The sequence below is a fragment of the Hemitrygon akajei genome, chromosome 11, assembly GCF_048418815.1.
Source record: "Hemitrygon akajei chromosome 11, sHemAka1.3, whole genome shotgun sequence".
In the NCBI taxonomy this organism is placed as follows: domain Eukaryota; kingdom Metazoa; phylum Chordata; class Chondrichthyes; order Myliobatiformes; family Dasyatidae; genus Hemitrygon; species Hemitrygon akajei.
This window is the reverse complement of record NC_133134.1, coordinates 120,754,176-120,780,628: the sequence shown is the minus strand read 5'-3', so window position 1 is coordinate 120,780,628 and position 26,453 is coordinate 120,754,176.

Below are 26,453 nucleotides of genomic sequence, written 5' to 3'. Positions count from 1 at the left end.
AAAGGATTGGGAAGCCTTTAAAACCCAAAGAAAGCCAAATTTAAAAAAAGCTATAAGAAGGAAAAAGATGAAATATGAAGGTAAGCTAACCAGTAATATCAAAGACGACACCAAAAATCTTTTTTACCCTGATAGTTACCTACCGACCCAACTGATTAGCAGACGACGCAATAACCACAGCTCTACACACCGTCCTTACACATCTGGAGAAGAAGGATGCTATTATTGATGGATAATAGGATAATAAGAAGGATGCTTATGTGAGAATGCTATTCTTGGACTATATTTCAGTATTCAACACCATAATTCCCTCCAGGCTCGACAAGAAGCTCAGAGACCTCAGCCTTTACCCTGCCTTGTGCAGCTGGATCCTGGACTTCCTGTCAGATCACCAGCAGGTTGTAAGAGTGGGCTCCCTCACCTCCAACCCTCTGACCCTCAACTCAGGTGCCCCTCAGGGCTGTGTCCTAAGCCCCCTCCTTTACTCTCTGTATACTCATGATTGTGTCGCCACCCACAGCTCCAATCTGCTAATTGATTTTGCTGATGACACCACTGATTGGCCTAATCTTAAAAAAATAATGAGGCAGCTTACAACAAAGAAGTCATCACACTGACACAGTGGTGTGTAAAATAAACCTCTCACTCAATGTCACAAAAACAAAGGAGCTGATTGTGGACTACCGGAGGAATGGATACAGGCTAGCTCCTATTGACATCAGTGGATCTAGGGTTGAGAGGGTGAACAGCTTTAAGTTCCTCAGCATAAACATCACCGAGGATCTCACGTGGTCTGCACATGCCGGCTGTGTGGTGAAGAAGTTTGGTTTGGGCCCCGAAGTGCTGAGAACTTTCTATAGGGGTACATCTGAGAGCATCCAGACTGGCTGCATCACTGCCTGGTATGGAAACTGTACTTCCCTCAATCGCAGGACTCTGCAGAGAGTGGTGCGGACAGCCTAGCGTATCTGTAGTTGTGAACTTCCCACTATTCAGGACATTTATCAGGACAGGTGTGTAAAAAGGATCATTGGGTATCCAAGTCAACCCACCCACAAACTGTTCCAACTGCTACAATCCGGGAAACGGTACCACGGCATAAAAGCCAGGACAAACAGATTCTTCCACCAGGCCATCAGACTGCTTATTTAATGCTGACACAACTGTATTTCTGTGTTATATTGACTATCCTGTTGTAGATAATATTTATTATAAATTACTATAAATTGCACATTACACATTTAGATGGAGACGTAACGTCAAGATCTTTACTCCTCAGGTATATGAAAGATGTAAGTAATAAAGTCAATTCAATTTGATTCAATTCATACAGGCAGTTCAAAAGCTTAACTCCAAAGAGAAGATACAGGCTATTGATTGCTGGGATCTTTTTTACCAGAAAGAGTAGTTTTATTTGCTGCCAGAAAGGCGTCATTGTGTTCCTCCAGCACCATCTTGAACCAGAGCTTGATGTCACCATAAACCCGATAACAATCATGAATACAGACACACTTTTGATCAACCGTTTTTTAAGTGAGCTCAGCTACCATTACAATCTACTTCAACAAGCTCGTCAGGCTTCTTGGTAGAACTATCCAGCCTGTTAGCGGTTAGTGGGTGGCATTGAAGCACAGCGGCAGTATAATGCTTTACTGCGTCAGATATAAGATGGTGGTTTAATTCCCTCCATTGTCTGTAAGGACTTCGTGTTTTCTTCCCATGACTGCTTGGGTTGCTTTCAAGTGCTCTGCTTTCCTCCCATGTTTCAATACATACAGGTTAGGGTTGGTAATTTGTAGTCCTGCTATGTAAGTGCTGGAAGCATGGTTACACTTACAAGATGCTCACAGTGCATTCTCAGACTTTGTTGGCGTTGATGCCATTAATATCTGTGTTGATTTTTTATTGTATATATGCCAAATTTACTTGTTTATTGAGATAGAGTGCAGAATAGGCCCTTCTTGCCTATTTAACCGTGCCACCAGCAATACCTGAATTAACCCTATCTTAATTGTGCGACAGTTTACAGTGAACAATTAACCTATTCACTGGAAAGTCTCTGAACTGTGGGAGGAAAGTGGAGCACACAGAGAAAACCAATACGTTCCATGTACAGACTCCTTACAGATGTCTTGGAACTGAACTCCAAACTCTGACGTCCCAGCTGTAATAGTGTCCCTTTCATGGCTACACTACCACGGTGACCAAATAAAGCCAATCTTTAAAGAAAATGTCTTTAGGGAAAAATTGATCACAAAATGGTCTGCGTTCTGCTAATATTACAACATTATTCACCACCTATACTGCATCAACAGCGTCTTGCTGAGGAACTTCTTGTCCATTTAATCTACTGCATTTTGAGTTACATTGTACAAGTATACAGCTTACTTTACAAGTTTTAAACATGGCCAACAGGATAATTTATCTGATATAAGGTGTCAGGTGTCTATTGGCCATTGGCATTTTGCATATTGGGTGTGGAATGCATTTTTTGACTGAAATTTTGGACTGAACCCAGGAAACTGAAAAGGTGTGAAGCATATGAGTCTTGCTTGCCTGAATCAATTTAGGCACTAACTCCAAAAGTAGTAGGTAAATTTAAATAAAAAATGCAGATTCTACAAACCTGAAATAAAAAAGAAAATGATGAATGGCTCAACAAGTCAGGTAGCATTTGTGGAAGAAGCAATAGACTTAATTTTTCGTTGTCAAAACTGGATAATCAGAATCAGGTTTATTATCACTGACATATGAGGTGGTGTTCATGGATTCATAGGGCATTCAGAAACTGATGGAAGAGGGGAAGAAACCGTTCCTAAAATGCTGATTGTGGGTCTTCAGGCTCCTGTGCATCGTCCTTGATGGCAGTAATGAAAAGACGCATGTCCCAGATGGTGAGGGTGCTTGAAGATAGATTCTGCCCTCTTGATGGTGGTGAGGATTGTACCCGTGGTGAAACCAGCTGAATCTCCGAACCTCTGCAGCCTTTTGCGATTCTGTGCATTGGAGCCTCCACGAGCAGCGACTATGCAACCAGTCCGAATATCCTCCACAGTACATGTGGAGAAATTTGCAAGAGTGCTAGCTGATGCACCAAAAAAGAGAAAACATGTTCTCACTGGAGAGACGGTAGGATAAAGGGAATATCTCTGATAGGATGAGACCAGGTGAAATGGGTGCCTGTGGCGCTGAGAGGCAGATTATTGCCTGTGTTGTGTTGCTAACAGCAATGCTGTGGGACATACCTAGCAGGTTAGATTCTACTAACAGAGAGAGGAAAACTGAGCCAGATCACGGATGAATGACTGGCAAAAGCAGCCAGTTCTGATACGGAGAAGCCGTGAGACTTCTGGAAACCCTGCTACCACCCAGCACACATTATTCATGACCGTGCCAGTAGCATTCAGAGGGCAGAGAAAAGCTATAATGGTGCTAAATGGCAACTCCTTTGCTTGCATCTTTGGAAACTGCTCTATTTCTATCTTTGATATCTCTTTCTTTCCTTTTCAAGGTTCTTTTGAAGACCCTGACCTAGTGTTAGACTCTGACTTCACTTCTTTGCAGGAATGGGACCCCCTCTCAGGGCCTCATGTCCAGCCACTTTCAGCATCCCAAGGACACGGCCTGAAAGACTAGCACGCCTTCAGGGTGCCGGATTTTTGTGGCTCTGGAGTCGGGCTGATTCAATGCTGGGGCAGGGAGAATCAGTAGCTTTTGGGGGGCTGCAGTCTGTGCCTTTAGTAATACTTTGCCGCATGCTGGAGTGTTCGGTGGGGGGCACCGATGCTTTTTTTTGCTGGTGGAGTTGGGGTTGGGGAGGTTGTTGCCTTGTTGCTGCTTTTGCGTAGGAAGGGGGAACTGGGGAGGGGCTTTGGAGTTCTAACTTTTAACTGTCATTCATTCTTTGGGGCATGCCTCTGTTTTCATGGATGTTTGTGAAGAGAAAGAATTTCAGGATGTATATTGTATACATGCCTCTGACATTAAATGTACCCATTGGGCCTATTGGTTATGCTGTTCAGAGCTCAAAGTTCTAAGTTAATTTATTATAAAAGTACATATATGTCACCATATACAATCCTGAGATTAGAATCCTTGTGGGCGTATTCAATAAATCCAAAACAGAGTAATAACTCCAATACAGGGTTTCCCAAACATTCTTAGTCTAATGTCCCCCCCAAAGCACCTTCATACTTGCCAACACCCACCTTAAGCACAATGTACTTTCCTGCACCCCCGTGGTGTAAAAACATGTGTAGCATATACGGACATGAGAAAAAGGATTTTGCTTTAGATTTTTATTTGTATTTAAACTTAGCTTACACAGTACCTCTGTGCAGTACAGCAGCTTTGATATCACTGTGATCCTTGAGCTTGATGGTTTTTGGCAAGCGTTGAAATATCTGGTTCAAGTTGTGATAGCAAAAGCCTGAAGTCCCCACACATAACAATGACCATGCAGTTTCTGTTTTTTGTGATATGTGGTTCACTTCACTGAATCCTCTTTCAACAAGGTAGGAGGAGGGAAATTCAGTGAAGAGCACTTTGGCTTTTCTTCAAACAGCAGGAAATGTCATATGACAGTGTATGACATATCACAAAAGCCGACATTTTTGAAAAGCATTTTGGCTTCATCATTCTGAATTTTGCTAATTTATTCTTGTAAACTTTCTTCCTGTTCTTCCACCTTGCAAAGAAATAGGTTAATTGCCTAGTCTGGAATTTCCAGATCGTTTAAGTCCTTGAATCTATTCTGAAAATCCTTCTTCAGTGACTGCAGATGTAAGCAGTGCTCTTGCAAATCAGCGTCTGTGAAAGAGAGTGCCATACTTTCTGAGCAGGGAAACTGAGAACATTCTTCTCCCAGTGTTTTGCTTATATATTTCTAATCTTTTCATAAAAGTGGACACTGTACTTTTTATCTGGATTAAATTATCCTGTTCCAGGAGATCAGTGCTGAGTGTATACCTATGTTTGGAAGTTAAGGAAAAGGAAGTGTTGGATCTCCTAATGAGTATTAAGGTGGATAAGACCCCAGGGCCTGATGGGATTTATCCCAGGTTATTGATGGAGGCAAGGGATTTAATTGGTGGGGTCTTGACTGGTATCTTTATGTCCTCTCTAGCCACACACAAGGTTCTGGAGGACTGGCAAATGATTAATGTTTGCCCCTGTTTAAAAGTTGCACATCTCCTGTGAACTTACCCCTTCTGACCTTAAATCCATGTAGATACTGTAGTGTTAGATGTTTATTCCCTGGGGGATGATCCTGATGATGGGTCTTGGCCCAAAACTTTGACTCAATTCCTCTCGATAATGCTGCCTGATCTGCCGAGTTCCTCCAGCATTTCTTGTGTGTTCCTCTGGATTACCATCATCTGTTGAATCTCTTGTGTTTATGATTATTAGCTGTCTAGTCTATTGATGCTTCTCATATTCTTATAAACCTATATCAGATCTCCTCTCATCTTCTAGCGCTTCAGAGAAAACAACCCAATTTTGTCCAACCTCTCTTATGTGGGACTCTGTTATGTGGGACTAAGTGAGAGTAAGTGTTCGGCACTGACTAGAAGGGCCGAGATGGCCTGTTTCCATGCTGTAATTGTTATATGGTTATTTGGTTATATGGAGTTTAATACTGATAAGTGTGAGGTGCTACATTTTGGTAGGACTAATCAAACTAGGATATACATGGTAAATGGTAGGGCATTGAGGAATGCGGTAAAACAGAGTGATCTCGGAATAATGGTGCATAGTTCCCTGAAGGTGGAATCTCATGTGGATAGGGTGGTGAAGAAAGCTTTTGGTATGTTGGCCTTTATAAATCAGAGCATTGAGTATAGGAGTTGGGATGTAATATTAAAATTGTACAAGGCATTGGTGAGGCCAAATTTGGAGTATTGTGCACAGTTCTGGTCACCAAATTATAGGAAAGAGGTCAACAAAATAGAGAGAGTACAGAGGAGATTTACTAGAATGTTACCTGGGTTTCAGCAGCTAAGTTACAGAGAAAGGTTGAACAAGTTAGGTCTTAATTCTTTGGAGCGTAGATGGTTGAGGGGGGACTTGATAGAGGTATTTAAAATTATGAGGGGGATAGATAGAGTTGACTTGGATAGGCTTTTTCCATTAAGAGTAGAGGAGATTCAAACAAGAGGACATGAGTTGAGAGTTAAAGGGCAAAAGTTTAGGGGTAACATGAGGGGGAACTTCTTTATTCAGAGAGTGGTAGCTGTATGGAATGAGCTTCCAGTAGAAGTGGTAGAGGCAGGTTCGATTTTGTCATTAAAAAAAAAATTGGATAGGTATATGGACAGGAAAGGAATGGAGTGTTATGGTCTGAGTGCAGGTAGGTGGGACAAGCTGAGAGTAAGTGTTTGGCACGGATTAGAAGGGCCGAGATGGCCTGTTTCCATGCTGTAATTGTTATATATGCTTTATATCTCATGTCTACTAAGCCAAACATCATCTGGTAACCTTCTTGCATACCATCGCCATTGACAATAGACAATAGACAATAGGTGCAGAAGTAGACCATTCGGCTCTTCGAGCCTGCCCCGCCATTTTGAGATCATGGCTGATCAACTACTATCAATACCCGGTTCCTGCCTTGTCCCCATATCCCTTGATTCCCCTATCCATAAGATACCTATCTAGCTCCTTCTTGAAAGCATCCAGAGAATTGGCCTCCACTACCTTCTGAGGCAGTGCATTCCAGACCCCCACAACTCTCTGGGAGAAGAAGTTTTTCCTTAATTTTGTCCTAAATGACCTACCCCTTATTCTCAAACCATGCCCTCTGGTACTGGACTGTCCCAGCATCTGGAACATATTTCCTGCCTCTACCTTGTCCAATCCCTTAATAATCTTATATGTTTCAATCAGATCCCCTCTCAATCTCCTTAATTCATGCCTTCACATCCTTCCTATAATGATGCAGACAGACCTAGCAGAGGAATGTTACAGCAGAGTTTGGCACTGAGTCTGGCTCAGTCTGACTTAGATGGAAGATGGAACAAGGGAGGAGCTGTAGTAGCAGGAGATTCATTGGTTAGGGGAAAAAGACAGAAGGTTCTGTGGACAAGAACCAGATTCCTGGACGGTATATTGATCTCAGGTGTCAGGGTCACAGACATCTCAGCTAAAGTCCATTTTTAAGGGGCAGGTGAGTAGCCAGAGGTCTTGTTTCACATCATTATCAATGATGTAGACAGAAAGGGTGATGAGGTCCTGAAAAATGAATTTAGGAGCTAAGTTAAAGGACAAGATTTCCAGAGTGGTGATCTCAGGATATCTACCTGTGCCATCTGCTAACGAGGCAAGAAGTAGGAACATAATACAGTTTCAAGTGTGGCTAAGGAGATGGTGCAGGAAGGAAGGCTTCAGAGGGCTCTCTTCCAGTGAATGTAGAACTTCTACAAAGGGATGGTTTGCACCTGAACTGGAAAGGATTGCTAGGGCTGCTCCAGGAAGGGGGAGGGGGTTAAACTAGAGTTGTAGAAGGATGCAAACCAGTGTGCCAGGGCAACTAGTGGAGTGAACATAGAATATAAAACAAAGAACATTATCGCACGGTACAGGCCTTTTGGCCCACTATGCTATGCCAACCTTTTAATCTACTCCAGGAACAATGTAACCCTTCTCCCTTATGTATCCCCGTATTTTTATATGATCTATATATCAATATAAGAGTTCCATAAATGCATCTAAATCTGCCTCAACTACCACCCCTAGCAGGCATTCCACACATCTAACACTCTCTGCGTAAAAAAATTTAACTCTGAGATCCCCCCTATACTTTCCTCTAATCACCTTAAAATTAACCATTTCCACCCAGTGAGAAAATTTCTGGGTATCCACTCAATCTACATTTCTTGTTTCGTTGTACACTTGTGTCAAATCACTTCTCAACCTCCTTTGCTGCAGAGAGAAAAGCCCAAGTTTGCTAAAGCTTACCCTCTTGGGCCATAGACTTTTAAATCCTGGTAAATCTCTTCTGCAACCTCCTAAAGCTTCCACATTCTTCCTATAATGAAGTGATTAGAAATAAACACAATACTCCATGTGTGGTCTAATCACTAATTTATACAGTTGCAAAATTACCTCATGGCCCTTGAACTCAATCCAAGGACTATTGAAAGCCAACACAACACACATCTTCTTAACTTGTGTGGCAACTTTGAGGAATCTATGGACGTGGACTTAAAGATCACTCTGTTCTTCCTCACTGCTAAGAATCCTGCCGATAACCTTGTATTATGCCATCAAATCTGACCTTTCCAAGTGAATCACTTGATACTTCTTTGGGTTGAGTACTGTCTACCATTTCTTAGCCCAGGTCTACATCTTGTCAATATCTACAACATCCACAACTCCACCAACCTTCATGCTATCTGCACACCCTTACTAACCCACTCTTCCACTTCCTCATCCAAGTCATTTATAAAGATCACAAAGAACAGGGATCTCAGTACAGATCCTGGTGGAACACCAGTGATTACTGACCTCCAGACTGAATATGCTCCATTTATAACCACCTTCTACCTTCTATGGGCAAGCCAATTCTACACCCACACAGCCAAGTATCACTGGATCCCATGCCTTTGACTTTCTGAATGAGCCTACTATGGGGAACCTTCTATATTGCCTTACTAAAATCCATATGCCCCACATCCACTGCCCTTCCCTCATCAATCTGCTTTGTCATATCCTCAAAGGATTCAATCTGGCTTGTGAGACATGACTTGCCCCTCACAAATCCACGCTGACTATTGCTAATCAGATGATGCCTCTCCAAATCCTGTTGCTAAGAATATTCTCCAATACATTACCCACCACTGAAGTAGGACTCACTGGTCTGTCATTCCCAGTGTGATTCCTGCTCCCTTTGTTGAACAAAGGAATAACATTTGCTATCCTCCAATCACCAAATTCTACTCTGATTGCCAGTGAGGATGCTACAATCATTGCCAAAGGCACAAGAATCTCTTCTCTCAGTTCCCATAGTAACTTGAGGTATTTATTTATTTGGAGATACAATGTGGAATAGTCCCTTCAAGTCTAGCCATCCAGAAATCCCCCCAAACCCTTGATTTAATCCTAACCCAGTCATGGGACAATGTACAATGAGCAATTAATCTACTAACTAATGTACCTTTGGACTGAGGGAAGAAACTGGAGAACCTGGGGAAAACCCATACATTCTAAAGAGAGGATGTACAGACCTCTTACTAAAAATGTCTGGATTGAACTCTGGACTTTGACACCCTGAGCTACACTCGCGTTGCGCCAGTCACTACGCTACCATGGTATATTGCATCTGGCCATGGGGATTTAGCCATCATAATGGTTTTCCAAAGTTCCAACACATCCTCTTTCATAAAACCAAAATTTTCTAGCACATTGGTTTGCTTAACACTATCCTCATTAACGCCATGGTTCCTCTTACTGGTGAATACTGAAGAAAAGTGTTTATTAAGGACCTCCTCTTCCTCCTCAAGATCAAATACTAATTTTCTGTTCTAACCCTCATCAGTCCTACCCTTACTCTAGTTATCCTTCAGTTCTTCACATGCTTGTAGAACACCTTGAGGTTTTCCTTAATTCTACTCGCCAAGGCCTTCCCATGCTCCTTTCTAACTCTCCTCTTTCCTGGCTACCTTGTAATTCCCTAGAGTCCTGATTGATACTTAAAATATAAGTAAGCTTCTTTCTTCATCTTCATTAGATGGTTCACATCTCGTCAACCATGGCTCCTTTATCCTACCATCAATTTCCTGCTTCAATGTGACAAACCTATTTAGAATCCTCTGAGTTCTCCTGAAGCAACCTCCACATTCCTGTTGTGATTTTCCCTGAGTATATCCTTTCCTAATTTACACTTCTGAGTTCCTGCCTAATACCATCATAATTCCCCCTTCCCTCTCCCCCTTTTACGCACTTTCCCATACTGCCTGCTCCTATCCCTCACCAAAGCTATGGATTTGTGGCCACTGTCTCTGAAATGCTCGTTCACTGAGAGATCTCACATCTGACCTGGTTCATTGCGAACCACAAAATCCAGTATGGTCTGCACATATTGTAAACAAGAGAAAACATCTGCAGATGCTGGAAATCCAAGCAGCACATACAAAATGCTGGAGGAACTCAGCAGGCCAGGCAGCAGCTATGGAAAAAAATCACTGTCGGCATTTTGGGCCGAAATCTCTGGGAGGGACTATGGTCCAAGTGCAGGTCAATGGGACTAAGTAGATTAACAATTCGGCACAATGTGGATAGGCCAAAGGGCCTGTTTTTGTGCCGTCATGCTCTATGACTGTGTGATTCTAAGTTAAGAGGCTTACCGTTAATAGTCTCCTTACATTTGATGTTCAAAGTGCAGTACCTCACACTTGTCCAGTGTTAAGCTGCCTCTGATGTTTCTCCACTTACATCTACAACTAAACCATAAACCACAGAATATCTGGCAATCTTCCAAATTATCCACAACCCTACAAATAAATCTCTGTATCAGAACCTGAATTAGAATCAGGATTATTTTTACTGACCTCAGTCGAATTACAGTAAGTGTGTGTGTGTGTGTGTGTGTGTGTGTGTGTGTGTGTGTGTGTGTGTGTGTGTGTGTGTGTGTGTGTGTGTGTGTGTGTGTGTGTGTGTGTGTGTGTGTGTGTGTGTGTATTGAATAGATTACCAATAGTGCAAAACAAAAATTGTATATATAGATATAACAAAATGATGTAGTGTTCAGTATCCATTTAAGAGTCAAATGGCAGAGGGGAAGAAGCTGTTCTTGAATCACTGAGAGTGTGCCTTTAGGTTTCTGTATCTCCTTCCTGATGGTAGTGATGAGGAGAGGGCATGTTCTTGGTGATGAGGGTCCTTAATAATGGATGTCGCCTTTCTGAGGTACCACTCCCTGAAGCTGTCTTGGGTACTATAGTGGCTAGTACCCAAGATGGAATTGACTGATTTTACAATTTTTACGATTTGATATGCAGGCATAACAAATTATTATACATTACAATAGAAAAATAAATAAAGGGTGCAAAATGAGGAATAGCAATGTAATGCTCACGGGTTCATTGTCTGTTCAGAAATCTGATGACAGAGCAGAAGAAGCTGTTCCTAAAACACTGAGTGTATTTCTTCAGGCTCCTGCACCTCCTCTCTGATGCAGTAATGAAAAGCCGGTATATCCTGGATGGTAGGGTGCTTAATGATGTATCCTGACTTCTCGATAAACTGGCTTGTGTTCGATGAAGGGGAGGCTTGGTCCATAATAGAGCTGTTTGAGTCTACAATCTTCTGAAGCCTCTTACAATCCTGTGCATTGGCACCTCTGGAACTGATGGTGATGCAACCAGTTAGAATGCTCTCTGTGGTACATCTGTAGAAATTTGTTAGAGTCTTTGGTGACATACCAAGTCTCTTCTGACCCCTCACTGAGGATTGATGTGTGTTCTCTCAACTTCCCTTTGTATCATCTGCAGGCTTACTATCCATCCTCGATTTATCCAAGTCGTTTATGTGTATCACAAGCAGTTGTAGTTCCAGTATGGATCCCTGTGAAACACTACTTGTAATGGAACTCCAGCCAGAGTAAGTAACAAAGACAATTACTCTCTGTCTTCTATGGACAAGCCAATTCAGAATCCAACACTCTAGAACAGATTTCTGAACATCATTATTCCTCTTTTGCATACTTATTTTGAAACTTCTAGATTTTTTTTGCTGTCTTGCAGTGTACTGCTGCAGCAAAACAACAGATATAAGAACACGTCAGTGACGATAAACTCTGATTCTCATTCTGATTCAATAGGCTGAGACACCATGGATCCCATGAGGCTTAATCTTTTGGATGAGCCTCCCATGAGGGATCTTGTCAAACGCCTTTCAATTTTCAAGGCTATCTTGACTCTTTCCACCCTCTCACCGGTAAAAATGCCATTCCCTTTTCTCTGTTCCTTCTTCCCCATGGCATCAGTTCCCAGATGAGGCTTTCCTTTTGAGCACGGGCACTAGCCTCCCCAGCATGATGACATCTTCAAAAGGAGATGTCTCAAAAAGGCTGCATCCGTCTTTAAAGAATCCCATCACCCGTGACATGCCCTCTTCTTCATTGCTACCATGCAGGAGGAGGTACCGGGAGCCTGAAAACACATACTCAATGTTTCAGGAACAGCTTTTTCCTGTTTACCATCAAACTTCTGTGTGTGTATACAGTGGATTCCGGTTAATTGGGACACAACAAGCTTAGTACATTCTGGGCCAATTAAGTCGCTGTCCCAGGTAGCTGAAACTTCATGGAAGTAGTTAAAAAGGTATCAAACAGACAGGCTAGTATTTCACTGAGTAACAAATTGCTGTAAGTATTTATCTGAAACAGTACAAATTAGAACACTACCAATACTCTTACAGAACGATAAAACTGGTGTCAAATCCTTTTGTGTCATTGTGGCAAGGGTCTAATTTTTTAAAAGCAAAATTATCAAAATTCACTGCATTTTGAATTGGCATCTGTCAGCCCAAAGGGATAATGTAACAAAAGCAGATGCAAGTTTTAAAAACCGTTCGACCTAAACACTGTAGTTTCTAACGGCCACATGAGAGTACACAACTAATGCCAGTTAGAAACTGTTCAGTAACAGTCTTCTGTCCGATTAAGTGGCATAGTGTCCCAAATAAACTAAAGGAATCCTGACTATTTTCTCAATTAAATTTTCTTCTTTAAGAGTTGTCCTGAATAGGCAGCTGCCCCAACTAACCAATGGTTCAATTAACCGGAATCCACTGTATATTTTTTATTGTAATTTATAGTTTTTTATTGCAATGTATTGCTGCTACAAAACAACAATTTTAATTACATATGCCAGGAATATTAAACCTGATTCTGGATTTTGATTCTGGGTTAAACCTCTTGAATGATTAACTGACTGTTTGATAAATCTATTCATTAATCACTCCCTGAGGCATAGACTAAAGGAAAATATATTCTATCTTCTAAAGGCAAAGTATGCATGTGATATATTCAGTATCAGAAACAGAATAATTAGATTGCCTACTCAATATACAGTCATAAGTTGTGTAAATGGTTGAAACATTTCAGTTTATTGAGAACAGTCTGGATTCAAAGAGAATATATTTTAAACAAAGTACAAAAAGCTAATGACGTTATTTTTGGATGGATCTTGTGTTTTGTTGTTCATATTCTGACTGGACTTTAATATAAATATCCATTGTCTTGTTGAAATGCTCTCATGTCAATGCTGGACAGAATTTCAATCATAGCAGGATTATAAAGGCCTATACTCCTTTTTAGAGCAGTAGGGATGCCTGGTTGATTCTTCATGAGGGATGAGAGAAGAAGGGGAGACCTCCACTCTCCCAGACGACTACACTTTCAAGACATACATCCAACTGCAGCTTGTTAGACCATGTTAAAGAGTTGGAGCTGGAGCTGGATGAATGCCAGATCATTTGGGGGGCTGAGGGATTGATCGACAGGAGATACAGGAAGGTAGTTAACCCAAGATGCAGGTCACTGGGTGACTGCCAGGAGGGGAAAAGGGGATAGGCAGCCAGTGCAGAGTCCCCCACGGCCTTTCCCCTCAATAACAGGTATACTGTTTTGGACATGGTTGAGGTGGGGTAATGACCTAGCCCAGGGGTCGGCAACCTTTACCACTGAAAGAGCCATTTGGACCCGTTTCCCACAGAAAAGAAAACACTGGGAGCCACAAAACCGGTTTGACATTTAAAATGAAATAACACTGCATACAACGTTTTTTTTTGCCTTTATGCTATGTATAAACAACCTATAAGGTGTTGCATTTATGAAATCGATGAACTCCTGCAGAGAAAACGAAATTACATTTCTGCATGCAACAAAAACATTTTGAACTCCGAAAAAAAGACGTTGGGTTGAAGGTTACTTTTAAGTAAAATACTCAATGTCTATTTGAGTCCTTCTTGTATTTATGAAAAACGCCGAACTTAAATTGTCCGCCAGCAGCAAACCAAAAATAACGTCAGCCAGCTGTCAACCTGAAAAATAAAAGGACTATTTCACTGAACAATGAAAAAAATATGAATATACGTAAAATAATAGGCAATTAAAATATTTATCATACTTGGTTAATGGGATTTCTGCTCCTGGACCTCAGCGCACAACGTCTGCACATCAGGGCTGTATAACGTCACCTTCATCTTTACACAGGATCGCAAGCTGTCATCTGTGAGGCGTGCGCGATGTTTGTTTCTAATAAAGTTCATGTTGGAGAACACCTGCTCACATACATATGTGGATCCAAAGATCGACAGGACTCCAAGCGCATACTTTTTAATGTCTACATAAATGTCGAGGATAGCATTCCATGTTTCGAACACAAGTTTGTCCGGTTTGGGGAGGTTTTCAATATCACTCCATTTGTGATTCTGAGCAAGAACGGCCTTCTGATGGGCAACATCTTCAAGGTCTGCTGTCAAGCGTCTAAACTTGGACACTCATATGTCTTTGTCGGCTATGTCGGCCAGTTCCATCTCAAGATCAGGTTGACTCACATCTGCAAAAGCAGTCGTATTCAGTAGGGATGGATCGATGCTTAGGGGAGTGGCCGGGAAGGATAATGTGTTTTTTTCCTCTCTGAACTCACAGAAGCATTTCCCAAATGATGTTTGCATTGAGATGATTCCAGAATGTAAATACTCCGAATTTATCATGTCGTGAGCTTGTTTGAACTCTCTCAAATTGGGGAAGTGAGACATTGTGCCTTTCTGTAAATCTCTGGCAAGCACTGTCAACTTGCGCTCGAATGCCAAAACATCCTCCAACATGTGCAGGGCTGTGCGTCCTTTCCCCCGAAGGGCTGTGTTCAGCGTGTTCAGGTGCGCTGTCATGTCTACCATGAAGTGTAGCTTTTCCAGCCACTCTGGCTGTTCCAGCTCAGGAAAGGTGAGCCCTTTGCTGCCCAGGAAAGTTTTCACTTCTTCCAGACACGCGACAAAGCGTTTCAGCACCAAAGCCACAGGGAGCCGCAGCACAGAGATGAAAGAGCCGCGGGTTGCCGACCTATGGACCTAGCCACTGCAGTCAGGTCTCTGGCACTGAGTCTGTTTCTGTTGCTCAGAAGGGAGGTGAGGTGAAGAGGCGAGCTGTAGTGACGGGAGATACATTGGGTAAGGGAACAGACAGGAAGTTCTGTGGACAGGAATGAGATTCCCAGATGGCATGTTGCCTCCCAGGCGCCAGGATCAGGGGCATCTCGGATATAGTCCACAGCGCTCTTATGTGGGAGGGTGAGCAGTCAAAGTCGTAGTCTATGTTAGTACCAATGTTATGGGCAAGAAAGGTGACAAGGTCCTGCAAGTTAGGTGCTGTCAAACAGCAGGACCTCCAGGATTGTGAGCTCAGGATTGCTACCCATGCCACATGCCAGTGAGACCAGAAATAAGAAGATTATATAGTTTAACACATGCCTAAGAGTTGGTGGAGGAGGGAGGAGGTCAGATTTTTGGATCGTTGGTCTCTCTTCCAAGGAAGGTGGAACCTGTACATATAGGATGGTTGATAACTAAATTGGAGGGGTATTAATATCATTGAGGGAAGATTTGCTATTGCCACATGGGGGCTGGCGGTGTGTGGAAGGTGTTTAAACTAGAGTTGGAAGGGATGGGAATCAATGCCAGAACAGATAGTGGAGTGGTTGTGAGGACGGGTGTTGTTAAACCGATATGCAAAGTCAGGAATTGAAAGGCTAAGCACGGCAGGACTAATGTTCTGAGTAATGTATAGTTCAAAGCAAGGAATATTTTAGGGAAGGCTGATGAGCTTAGAGCATGGGTCATGTCACAACCAGTTTTTTCAGTGTTATAATTTTTCATATTCTGTGTTTCTCACTCATTCTTCTTCATTTTCTTTTGTGCAGGAAAGGGGGATTTTTGGGTTGATATTCTTGTGGAGTTTTGTGCAGGGGGTGGGAGTCTGGAGATCGATGTTCCTGTTGCTTTTTTAAGTTAGTTTCTTCAGAAAACAGAGAAAACGTACAGGCCCTTCAGCCCACAAGTGTCCCTACCTTGGAAATGATTAGGCTTACCCATAGCCCTCTATTTTTCTAAGCTCCATGTACCTATCCAAAAGTCTCTTAAAAGACCCTATCATACCCACTTCCACCACTGTTGCCGGCAGCCCATTCCACACACTCTCCACTCTCTGAGTAAAAACTTACCCCTGTGGGAAGAAAGGGATTTGGAGGCCACTGTTCGTTTTGCATTTCATGCGGGGGAAGGGGTTTGTGGTCAATGGTCTTGTTGCGTTTTTGTTCATTTTTTTGTGTGTGGGGAGGGGTATTTGGGGGCCTATGTTCATATTGCGTTCCAAGCGGGGAAGTGGGGGGTTGAGGGTTAATGATCGTGTGCCATTCTTTTTTTTCTTGGTTTCATGACCATTTGGAAAGGAAGAATCTCAGGATTGCATACTTTGATAATAAATGAACCTTTGAATCTTTTGAATCCTTTGAACCACCAAAAGTGCTGCTGATTCTAGGCACCATCAAAGGAGGGCAGTTGAAAGTAGATAACAATCACACACACACACACACACAAACACACACACACACACACACACACACACACACACACACACACACACACACACACACACACACACACACACACACACACACACACACACACGTAAGAATGCACATTCCAGCCAATTAAGGTTCTTTTTGTAGTTGTATTTAACACCTGTCTTTTGTTTCGGTCTTTTCAAGTCTTGACTGAACCACAGCAACAGCAATGCTCCCTGCTTACCTTGGTCGGTTCCAGAAAGAAGATTAGTGATTTAGATTGACACTGTTTAAGGAGTGGTACTAATTTAATACCAGGTTACTGCTTGCAAACCGCAGTGAATGCATTAGTTTTTAGATTGAGATTTTCCAGTTAGCAGCCCTGTTGGCCTGGCATGTATTATTTTTCTTGTGCTGTTGATGCACCATCAATAACTCACTCTGAGACGTAAGAAGTGAGATATCGGCTTTTATTGACTGGAAGAATGAACAACACTACATCCTGGAGAATGAGGCCGGGCTCAGGCCTCAATCGCCTTTATACAGGGGTCTGTGGGAGGAGCCACAGGAGCAGTCCAGACAGGTATATGTAGTTCACCACAGCTGTACATTTCTTATTAAAACTCTTCCCATTGCTCTGTCACTTCCTCTGCACTTGTGCCAACACTGAATTCTTGTCAGATCAGCACGTGGAGTTATCATATTGTAGCCATTAATGAGTCTTGGCTGCAGGAGAGGTAGGACTGGCAGCTCAATGTCCCTGTGTTCTGTTGTTCTGGACATGACAGAGTGGAAAGGATTAAAGGGAGAGTGCTGGCATTATTAGTCAGGAAAATCCTAACAGCAGTGTTCAGACAGGACAGACTGGAGAGGTCTTCAATATGGGTGGAACTGAGGAATAAAAAAGGGAAGATTATGTTAATGGGATTAAAATATAGACCACTAAATTAGAGGAGCAGATTTATAGAGATTGCAGACTGTTGTTAGAAACATAAGGTAGTGATTGCAGATGATTATAACTTCCCACATATTGACAAGGACTCCTATACTGTAATAGGGCTGGATGGGATAGAGTTTGTCAAATGGATTCAGGGAAGTTTCCTTAATTATACATTGATGTCTCAATTAGAGAAAGTGTGGTACTAAATCTTCTGTTAGGGAATGAGACAGGGCAGGTGACAGAAGTTTGTGTGGGGGTATACTTTGCATCTAGTCATCATAATGTCCTTAGTTTCAAGGCAATTATGGAGAAGGGTAAATCTCATCTTCAGGTTCATTTTCTAAATTGGAAAAAGAACAGTTCTGATGTCAGCAGAAAGTACTTGGCAAGTGTGAATTGGGACAGGTTGTTTTCTGGCAAAGGTGTGCTTAGTAACTAGGAATCCTCCAAAACTGAAAATTTCAGAATCCAGTACTTGTATTCTCCTGCCAGAATAATAGGTAAGGAAAACAAGTTTAGGGAGTTTTAGTTTTCAAAGGATCTTAAGGGTTTGGTTAAGAAGTAGAAGGAAGTGCATAGCAGGAATAGCCAAGAAGGAATGAATGTGATACCAGAGGAGTATAAGAAATGCAAGTGAACATGAGAAGGAAACCAGGAGGGCTAAGAGAAGCTATTAGCTTGCTCTAGCAGAGAAGGTGAAGGAGAATCCCAAGGGCATCTATAGATTTATTTACAGCAAACAGATAGCAAGGAATACCGTTGTTAACCATATAACATATAACCATATAACAATCACAGCACGGAAACAGGCCATTCCGGCCCTCCTAGTCCGTGCTGAACTCTTAACCTCACCTAGTCCCACCTACCCGCACTCAGCCCATAACCCTCCACTCCTTTCTTGTCCATATACCTATCCAATTTTACCTTAAATGACACAACTGAACTAGCCTCTACTACTTCTACAGGAAGCTCATTCCACACAGCTATCACTCTCTGAGTAAAGAAATACCCCCTCGTGTTTCCCTTAAACTTTTGCCCCCTAACTCTCAAATCACGTCCTCTCGTTTGAATCTCCTCTACTCTCAATGGAAACAGCCTATTCACGTCAACTCCATCTATCCCTCTCAACATTTTAAATACCTCGATCAAATCCCCCCTCAACCTTCAACGCTCCAATGAATAGAGACCTAACTTGTTCAACCTTTCTCTGTAACTTAAGTGCTGAAACCCAGGTAACATCCTAGTAAATCGTCTCTGCACTCTCTCTAATTTATTGATATCTTTCCTATAATTCGGTGACCAGAACTGTACACAATATTCCAAATTTGGCCTTACCAATGCCTTGTACAATTTTAACATTACATCCCAACTTCTGTACTCAATGCTCTGATTTATAAAGGCCAGCGTTCCAAAAGCCTTCTTCACCACGCTATCTACATGAGACTCCACCTTCAGGGAACTATGCACTGTTATTCCTAGATCTCTCTGTTCCACTGCATTCCTCAATGCCCTACCATTTACCCTGTATGTTCTATTTGGATTATTCCTGCCAAAACGTAGAACCTCACACTTCTCAGCATTAAACTCCATCTGCCAACGTTCAGCCCATTCTTCTAACCGGCATAAATCTCCCTGCAAGCTTTGAAAACCCACCTCATTATCCACAACACCTCCTACTTTAGTATCATCAGCATACTTACTAATCCAATTTACCACCCCATCATCCAGATCATTTATGTATATTACAAACAACATTGGGCCCAAAACAGATCCCCGAGGCACCCCGCTAGTCACCGGCCTCCATCCCGATAAACAATTATCCACCACTACTCTCTGGCATCTTCCATCTAGCCACTGTTGAATCCATTTTATTACTCCAGCATTAATACCTAACGACTGAACCTTCTTAACTAACCTTCCATGTGGAACTTTGTCAAAGGCCTTGCTGAAGTCCATATAGACTACATCCACTGCCTTACCCTCGTCAACATTCCTCGTAACTACTTCAAAAAATTCAATAAGGTTTGTCAAACAAGACCTTCTACGCACAAATCCATGCTGGCTACTTCTAATCAGATCCTGTCTATCCAGATAATTATAAATACTATCTCTAAGAATACTTTCCATTAATTTACCCACCACTGATGTCAAACTGACAGGTCTATAATTGCCAGGCTTACTTCTAGAACCCTTTTTAAACAATGGAACCACATGAGCAATACGCCAATCCTCCGGCACAATCCCCGTTTCTAATGACATCTGAAAGATCTCCGTCAGAGCTCCTGCTATCTCTATACAAACTTCCCTCAAGGTCCTGGGGAATATCCTGTCAGGACCTGGAGATTTATCCACTTTTAAATTTCTTAAAAGCGCCAGTACTTCCACCTCTTTAATTGTCATAGGTTCCATAACTTCCTTACTTGTTTCCCACACCTTACACCATTCAATATCCTTCTCCTTAGTAAATACCGAAGAGAAGAAATCGTTCAAAATCTCTCCCATCTCCCTCGGCTCCACACATAGCTGACCAACCTGATTCTCTAAGGGACCAATTTTATCCCTCACTATCCTCTTGCTTTTAATACAACTGTAGAAGCCTTTCGGATTTACTTCCACCTTATTTGCCAAACCAAACTCGTAACTTCTTTTAGCTTTTCTAATCTCTTTCTTAAGTTTCCTTTTACATTCTTTATATTCCTCGAGCAATTCCTTTACTCCATGCTGCCTATATCTATTGTATACATCCCTCTTTTTTCGAACCAAGTTTCTAATATCCCTTGAAAACCATGGCACTTTCAAACCTTTAACCTTTCCTTTCAACCGAACAGGAACATGAAGATTCTGTACCCTCATAATTTCACCCTTAAATGACCTCCATTTCTCTATTACATCCTTCCCATAAAACAACTTGACCCAATCCACTCTCTCTAAATCCCTGCGCATCTCCTCAAAGTTAGCCTTTCTCCAATCAAAAATCTCAACTCTAGGTCCAGTCCTGTCCTTCTCCATAATTATATTGAAGCTAATGCTATTGTGATCACTGGACCCGAAGTGCTCCCCAACACATACATCTGTCAGCTGACCTATTGCATTCCCTAACAGGAGATCCAACACTGCCCCATCTCTAGTCGGTACTTCTATGTATTGTTGCAAAAAACTATCCTGCACACATTTCACAAACTCTAAACCATCCAGCCCTTTTACAGAATGAGCTTCCCAATCTATGTGTGGAAAATTAAAATCTCCCACAATCACCACCTTGTGTTTACTACAAATATCTGCTATCTCCTTACACATTTGCTCTTCCAACTCACGCTCCCCATTAGGTGGCCTATAATACACTCCTATCAGTGTTACTACACCTATCCCATTCCTCAATTCCACCCAAATAGCCTCCCTAGAGGAGCTCTCTAATCTATCCTTCCAAAGCACCGCCATAAGATTTTCTCGGACAAGCAATGCAACACCTCCTCCTCTGGCCCCACCTACTCTATCACACCTGAAGCAACTAAATCCAGGAATATTTAGTTGCCAATCACACCCTTCCTGCAACCATGTTTCACTAATAGCTACAACATCATAATTCCAGGTATCAATCCACGCTTTAAGCTCATCCACCTTTCTTACAATGCTCCTACCATTAAAATAGATACATTTAAGATACTCTCCACCTCCTGCTCTCTTTTCATCCCTAGCAATGCATTCAAATTTATTATCCTTTTCTTTCTTCTCCCCTACATCTTCGGGCTGAACGCATCCCTTCTCCATCACCTGCCTTTCCTCCCTCACACACTGTCTACTTACTTGCTCTACTGGTGAACTAACCTCCTCTCCTATAGTTTCCTCAAATTGATTTCTGCCCCCCCATCTTACTAGTTTAAAGTCTGCTCTGTAGCCCTAGCAAACTTCCCCGCTAGGATATTGGTCCCCCCAGGATTCAAGTGTAACCCATTCTTCTTGAACAGGTCACGCCTGCCCCAGAAGAGGTCCCAATGATCCAGAAACTTGAATCCCTGCCCCCTGCTCCAATCCCTCAGCCACGCATTCATCCTCCACCTAATTCCATTCCTTCTCTCACTGTCGCGTGGCACAGGCAGTAATCCCGAGATTACTACCTTTGCGGTCCTTCTTCTTAACTGCCTTCCTAACACCCTATACTCTCGTTTCAGGACCTCTTCCCCTTTCCTACCTATGTCATTGGTATCTACATGTACCACGACCTCTGGCTCCTCACCCTCCCACTTCAGGATATCTTGGACGCGATCAGAAACGTCCCAGACCCTGGCACCAGGGAGGCAAACTACCATCCGGGACTCCCGATCACCTCCACAGAACCGCTCGACTGAACCCTTGACTATCGAGTCCCCTATTACTATGGTCCTCTTTCTTCTATCCCTACCCTTCTGAGCTACAGGGCCGTCTTCTGTGCCGGAGGCCTGGCCACTGTCACTTCCTCCAGGTAGGCTGTCCCCCCCAACAGTACTCAAACATGAGTACTTATTGTCAAGGGGTACAGCCACTGGGGTACTCTCTAGTACCTGCCCCTTCCCCTTCCTGACCGTGATCCACCTATCTGCCTCCCGTGGCCCCGGAGTGACCACCTGCCTGTAACTCCTCTCTATCACCTCCTCACTCTCCCTGACCAGGCGAAGGTCATCGAGCTGCAGCTCCAGTTCCCTAACTCGGTCCCTCAGGAGCTGCAGTTCGACACACCTGGCGCAGATGTGGATGTCCAGGAGGCTCGGAGACTCCAGGATCTCCCACATCCGACACCGAGAACAACAAGCTGCCCTCACACTCATACTTCCCGAATAACTGAAAATAACAAGGAGAACTAAAAGATAAGCCTACTGTGCCCTCTTCCGCCTAAGCCCTCTGAGCCCAAGCCCTACACTCTGCTCCCGGCTCACTCCGCTGCCCGCTACTTAAGGCTGCGTTCTTTTTATATCTTCCCTCTTTCCCAGGCCTCCTTCACGCGCCTGCGCAGTCCCGCCTCTCAGAACTCCGATCTGAGAAGCAATTTGAAAATGGCCGCCGCCGCACTTCTTCTCAAAGCCTCGCTGTCCTCTTCCAAAAGAGCTTCCAAAAGTTCTTCTGGAAACTCAGAGTGGTCATCTACGCATGGAGTTGAAAGAGATGGGACGATCTTAACTGGATGATAGCTTCTGTATGCTTTTCTGGAGCTGAACACAGAGTCTATAAAAGTGAGTCAAAACAGTAGGGAGGTTATTGACGATATACAGATTACAGAGGAGGAGGTGTTTACTGTTCTGTGGAAAACTAGGGTGGATATATACCAGGGCCTGACAAAGTGTTCCCTTGGACCTTGTGGGAAGCTAGTGCAGAAATTGCCAGGGCCCCATTGGAGTTATTTAAATCATCCTTATCAACTGGTGAGGTGCCATGGAGTTGGGGAATAGCTAATCTTGTTCCATGTTTAAGAAAGGCTCCAAGAATAAACCAAAACCATGAAATTATCAGCTGGGGAGCCTGGCATCAGAAGTGGGTAAATTATTGGAAGGTATTCTAAGGGTCCGGCTACATAAATACATGGATGGACTGGGACAGGTTAGGGATAGTCAACATAGTGTGTGTGGTAGGTCACGTCTAACAAACATCAAAGAACCTCTTGAGGAATTTACCAAGAAAATTGATGAAGGCAAAGCAGTGGATGTTGTCTATATGGACTTTAGCAAGTCCTTTGACAAGGTCTCGCATGGAAGGTTAATCAATAGCGATTGGTTGCTTGCATTCAAGATGAGGTTGTAAATTGGATTAGACATTGATTTTGCAGAAGCAGCCAAAGAGTGGTAGCCTGGTTGCCTGGTGACTGGAGACTTGTGACTAGTGGTGTGCCATAGGGATTGGTGGTGGGTCCATTATTCTTTGTTACCTATATCAATGGACTGGATGCTAAATGTAGATTTCACCAAGTTTGGGTGCATATTGGATTGCAAGGAAGGCTATCAAATCTTGTAGAGGAATCTGGACCAGTTGGAAAAGTGGGTGAGAAATGGTAGTTGGAATTCAATGTAGAAAAGTGTGAGGTTTTGCACTTTGGAAGAACAAACCAGGGTAGGAATTACACAGTGAACGGTAGGTCACTGAAGAGTGTTGTAGAACAGAGGGATCTGGAAACATATGTCCATAATTCCTTGAAAGTGGTGTCACAGGTAGATAGGTTCATAGACAAAGTTTTTCGTGTGGGCCCTCAGCATGAAGTTGGCTGCTCAAGAGATATGATTTATAAACTGATGTGATCATGAAAGGTTCTAATATTCATCGGGCAAATATAATACAATAGGATATGTTAATTGTCCTACGAAATGCTGCTAGGAATGAGGGATCTGAGTTCCCAGGAGATGTTTGGCAGGCTAGAACCTTACTCCTTTAGTTGGGGGTCTGAACGGTGATGTCACAGAAGCGTATAGAGTCAAAGAAATGCACAGATCGGGTGCATATATACAGTATGTTTCCTAGGGAAGAGGAATCAAGATCTAGAGGGAAAAGGTTTAAGATAAGGATGGAAAGATTTAAAATAGACCTAAGGGGCGGATTCTTTATGAGGGTCATGTGCAAATGGAATGAGCTGCTAGAGCATATGGTTGAGGCAGGCACAAGAACAGCATTTAAAAGACACATGGATAGGAACATAGATATGAAAGGTTTGGAGAGATATGGGCAAAATGTGGGCAAATGTAGATGGGCATCTTGATCTGCACAGATGAGTTCAACTGAAGGGCATGTTTCCATACTGATTTAGACCATAAAACATAGGAGCAGAATTAGGCCATTCGGCTCATAGAATTATCAGATTCAGAATCGGAATCAGGTTTATGATCACTGGCATGTGACGTGAAATTTGTTAACTTAGCAGCAGCAGTTCAATGCAATGCATAATCCAGCAGAGAAATAATAATAATAATAATAAATAAAAATAAATAAATAAGTAAATCAATGACGGTATACATATATTGAATAGATTTTTTAAATATGTGCAAAAGTAGAAATACTATATATTAAAAAAACTGAGGTAGTGTCCAAAGATTCAATGTCCATTTAGGAATTGGATGGCAGTGAGGAAAAAGCTGTTCCTGAATCACTGAGTGTGTGGCTTCAGGCTTCTGTACCTCCTACCCGATGGTAACAGTGAGAAAAGGGCATGCCCTGGGTGCTGGAGGTCCTTAATAATGGACGCTGCCTTTCTGAGAAACCACTCTTTGAAGATGTCCTAGGTACTTTGTAGGCTAGTATCCAAGATGGAGCTGATCAGATTTACAACCTTCTGCAGCTTCTTTCAGTCCTGTGCAGTAGCCCCTCCATACCAGACAGTGATGCAGCCTGTCAGAATGCTCTCCATGTTACAACTATAGAAGTTTTTGAGTGTATTTTTTGACATGCCAAATCTCTTCAAGTTCCTATTAAAGTATAGCCACTGTCTTGCCTTCTTTATAACTACATCAATATGTTGGGACCAGGTTAGATCCTCAGAGATCTTGACACCCAGGAACTTGAAGCTGCTGATTCTCTCTACTTCTGATCTCTCTATGAGGATTAGTATGTGTACCTTTGTCTTACCCTTCCTGAAGTCCACAATCAGCTCTTCTGTCTTACTGACGCTGAGTACCAGGTTGTTGCTGCAGCACCACTCCACTAGTTGGGATATCTCCCTCTTGTCACCACTTGAAATTCTACCAACAATGGTTGTATCATCAACAAATTTATAGATGGTATTTGAGCTATGCGTAGCCACACAGTCATGTATATATAGAGAGTAGAGCAGTGGGCTAAGCACACCCCCCACCCGAGGTGCGCCAGTGTTGATCCTCAGTGAGAAGGAGATGTTATCACCAATCTTCACAGATTATGGTCTTTTGGTTAGGAAGTCAAGGATCCAATTGCAGAGGGAGGTACAGAGGCCCAGGTTCTGCAACTTCTCAATCAGGATTGTGGGAATGATGGTATTAAATGCTGAGCTATAATCGATGAACAGCATCCTGACGTAGGTGCTTGTGTTGTCCAGGTGGTCTAAAGCAGGGTGGAGAGCCATTGAGATTGCATCTGCCATTGACCTACTGTGGTGATAGGCAAATTGCAATGGGTTCAGGTCCTTTCTGAAGCAAGAGTTCAGTCTGGTCATGACCAGCCTCTCAAAGCATTTCATCACTCCCAATGTGAGGGCTATCAGGTGATAGTCAATAAGGCAGCTCACATTATTCTTCTTAGGCACTGATATAATTGTTGCCTTTTTAAAGCAAGTGGGAACTTCTGCCCTTAGCAGTGAGAGGCTGAAAATGTCATTAAATTCTCCCACTAGTTGGTTGGCACAGGCTTTCAGAGTCTTACCAGGGATTCCATTGGGACCTTCCACCTTGCAAAGATTCTCTCTCTTTAAAGACAGCCTAACATCGGCCTCTGAGATGGAGATCACAGGGTCATCAGGTGCAGCCGGCATCTTCACAGCTGTAGTTGTATTCTCCCTTTCAAAGCGTGCATAGAAGGTGTTGAGTTCATCTGGTAGTGAAGCATCACTGCCATTCATGCTATTGGGTTTCACTTTGTAGGAAGTAATGTCTTGCAGACTCTGACAAAGTTGCTGTGCATCTGATGTCACCTCCAACCTCGTTTGAAATTGCCTCTTCACCCTTGAAATAGCCCTCTGCAAATCATACCTGGTTTTCTGGTTTAGTCCTGGATCACCAGACTTGAATGCCACAGATCTAGCCTTCAGCAGTGATGCGCCATCAATAACTCTCGGAGACTGGAAGTGAACAATAGACTTTTATTAACAGCAAAAGGGAGCACGACATCTCAAAGACTGAGGGAGGAGCAGTGCCTCCAATCGCCTTTATACAGGGGTCTGTGGGAGAAGCCACAGGAGCAGTCAGCAGCAGCCAGCAGAGGGGCGTGTCCAATCAGCTATACATAGTTTACCACAAGCAGACAAC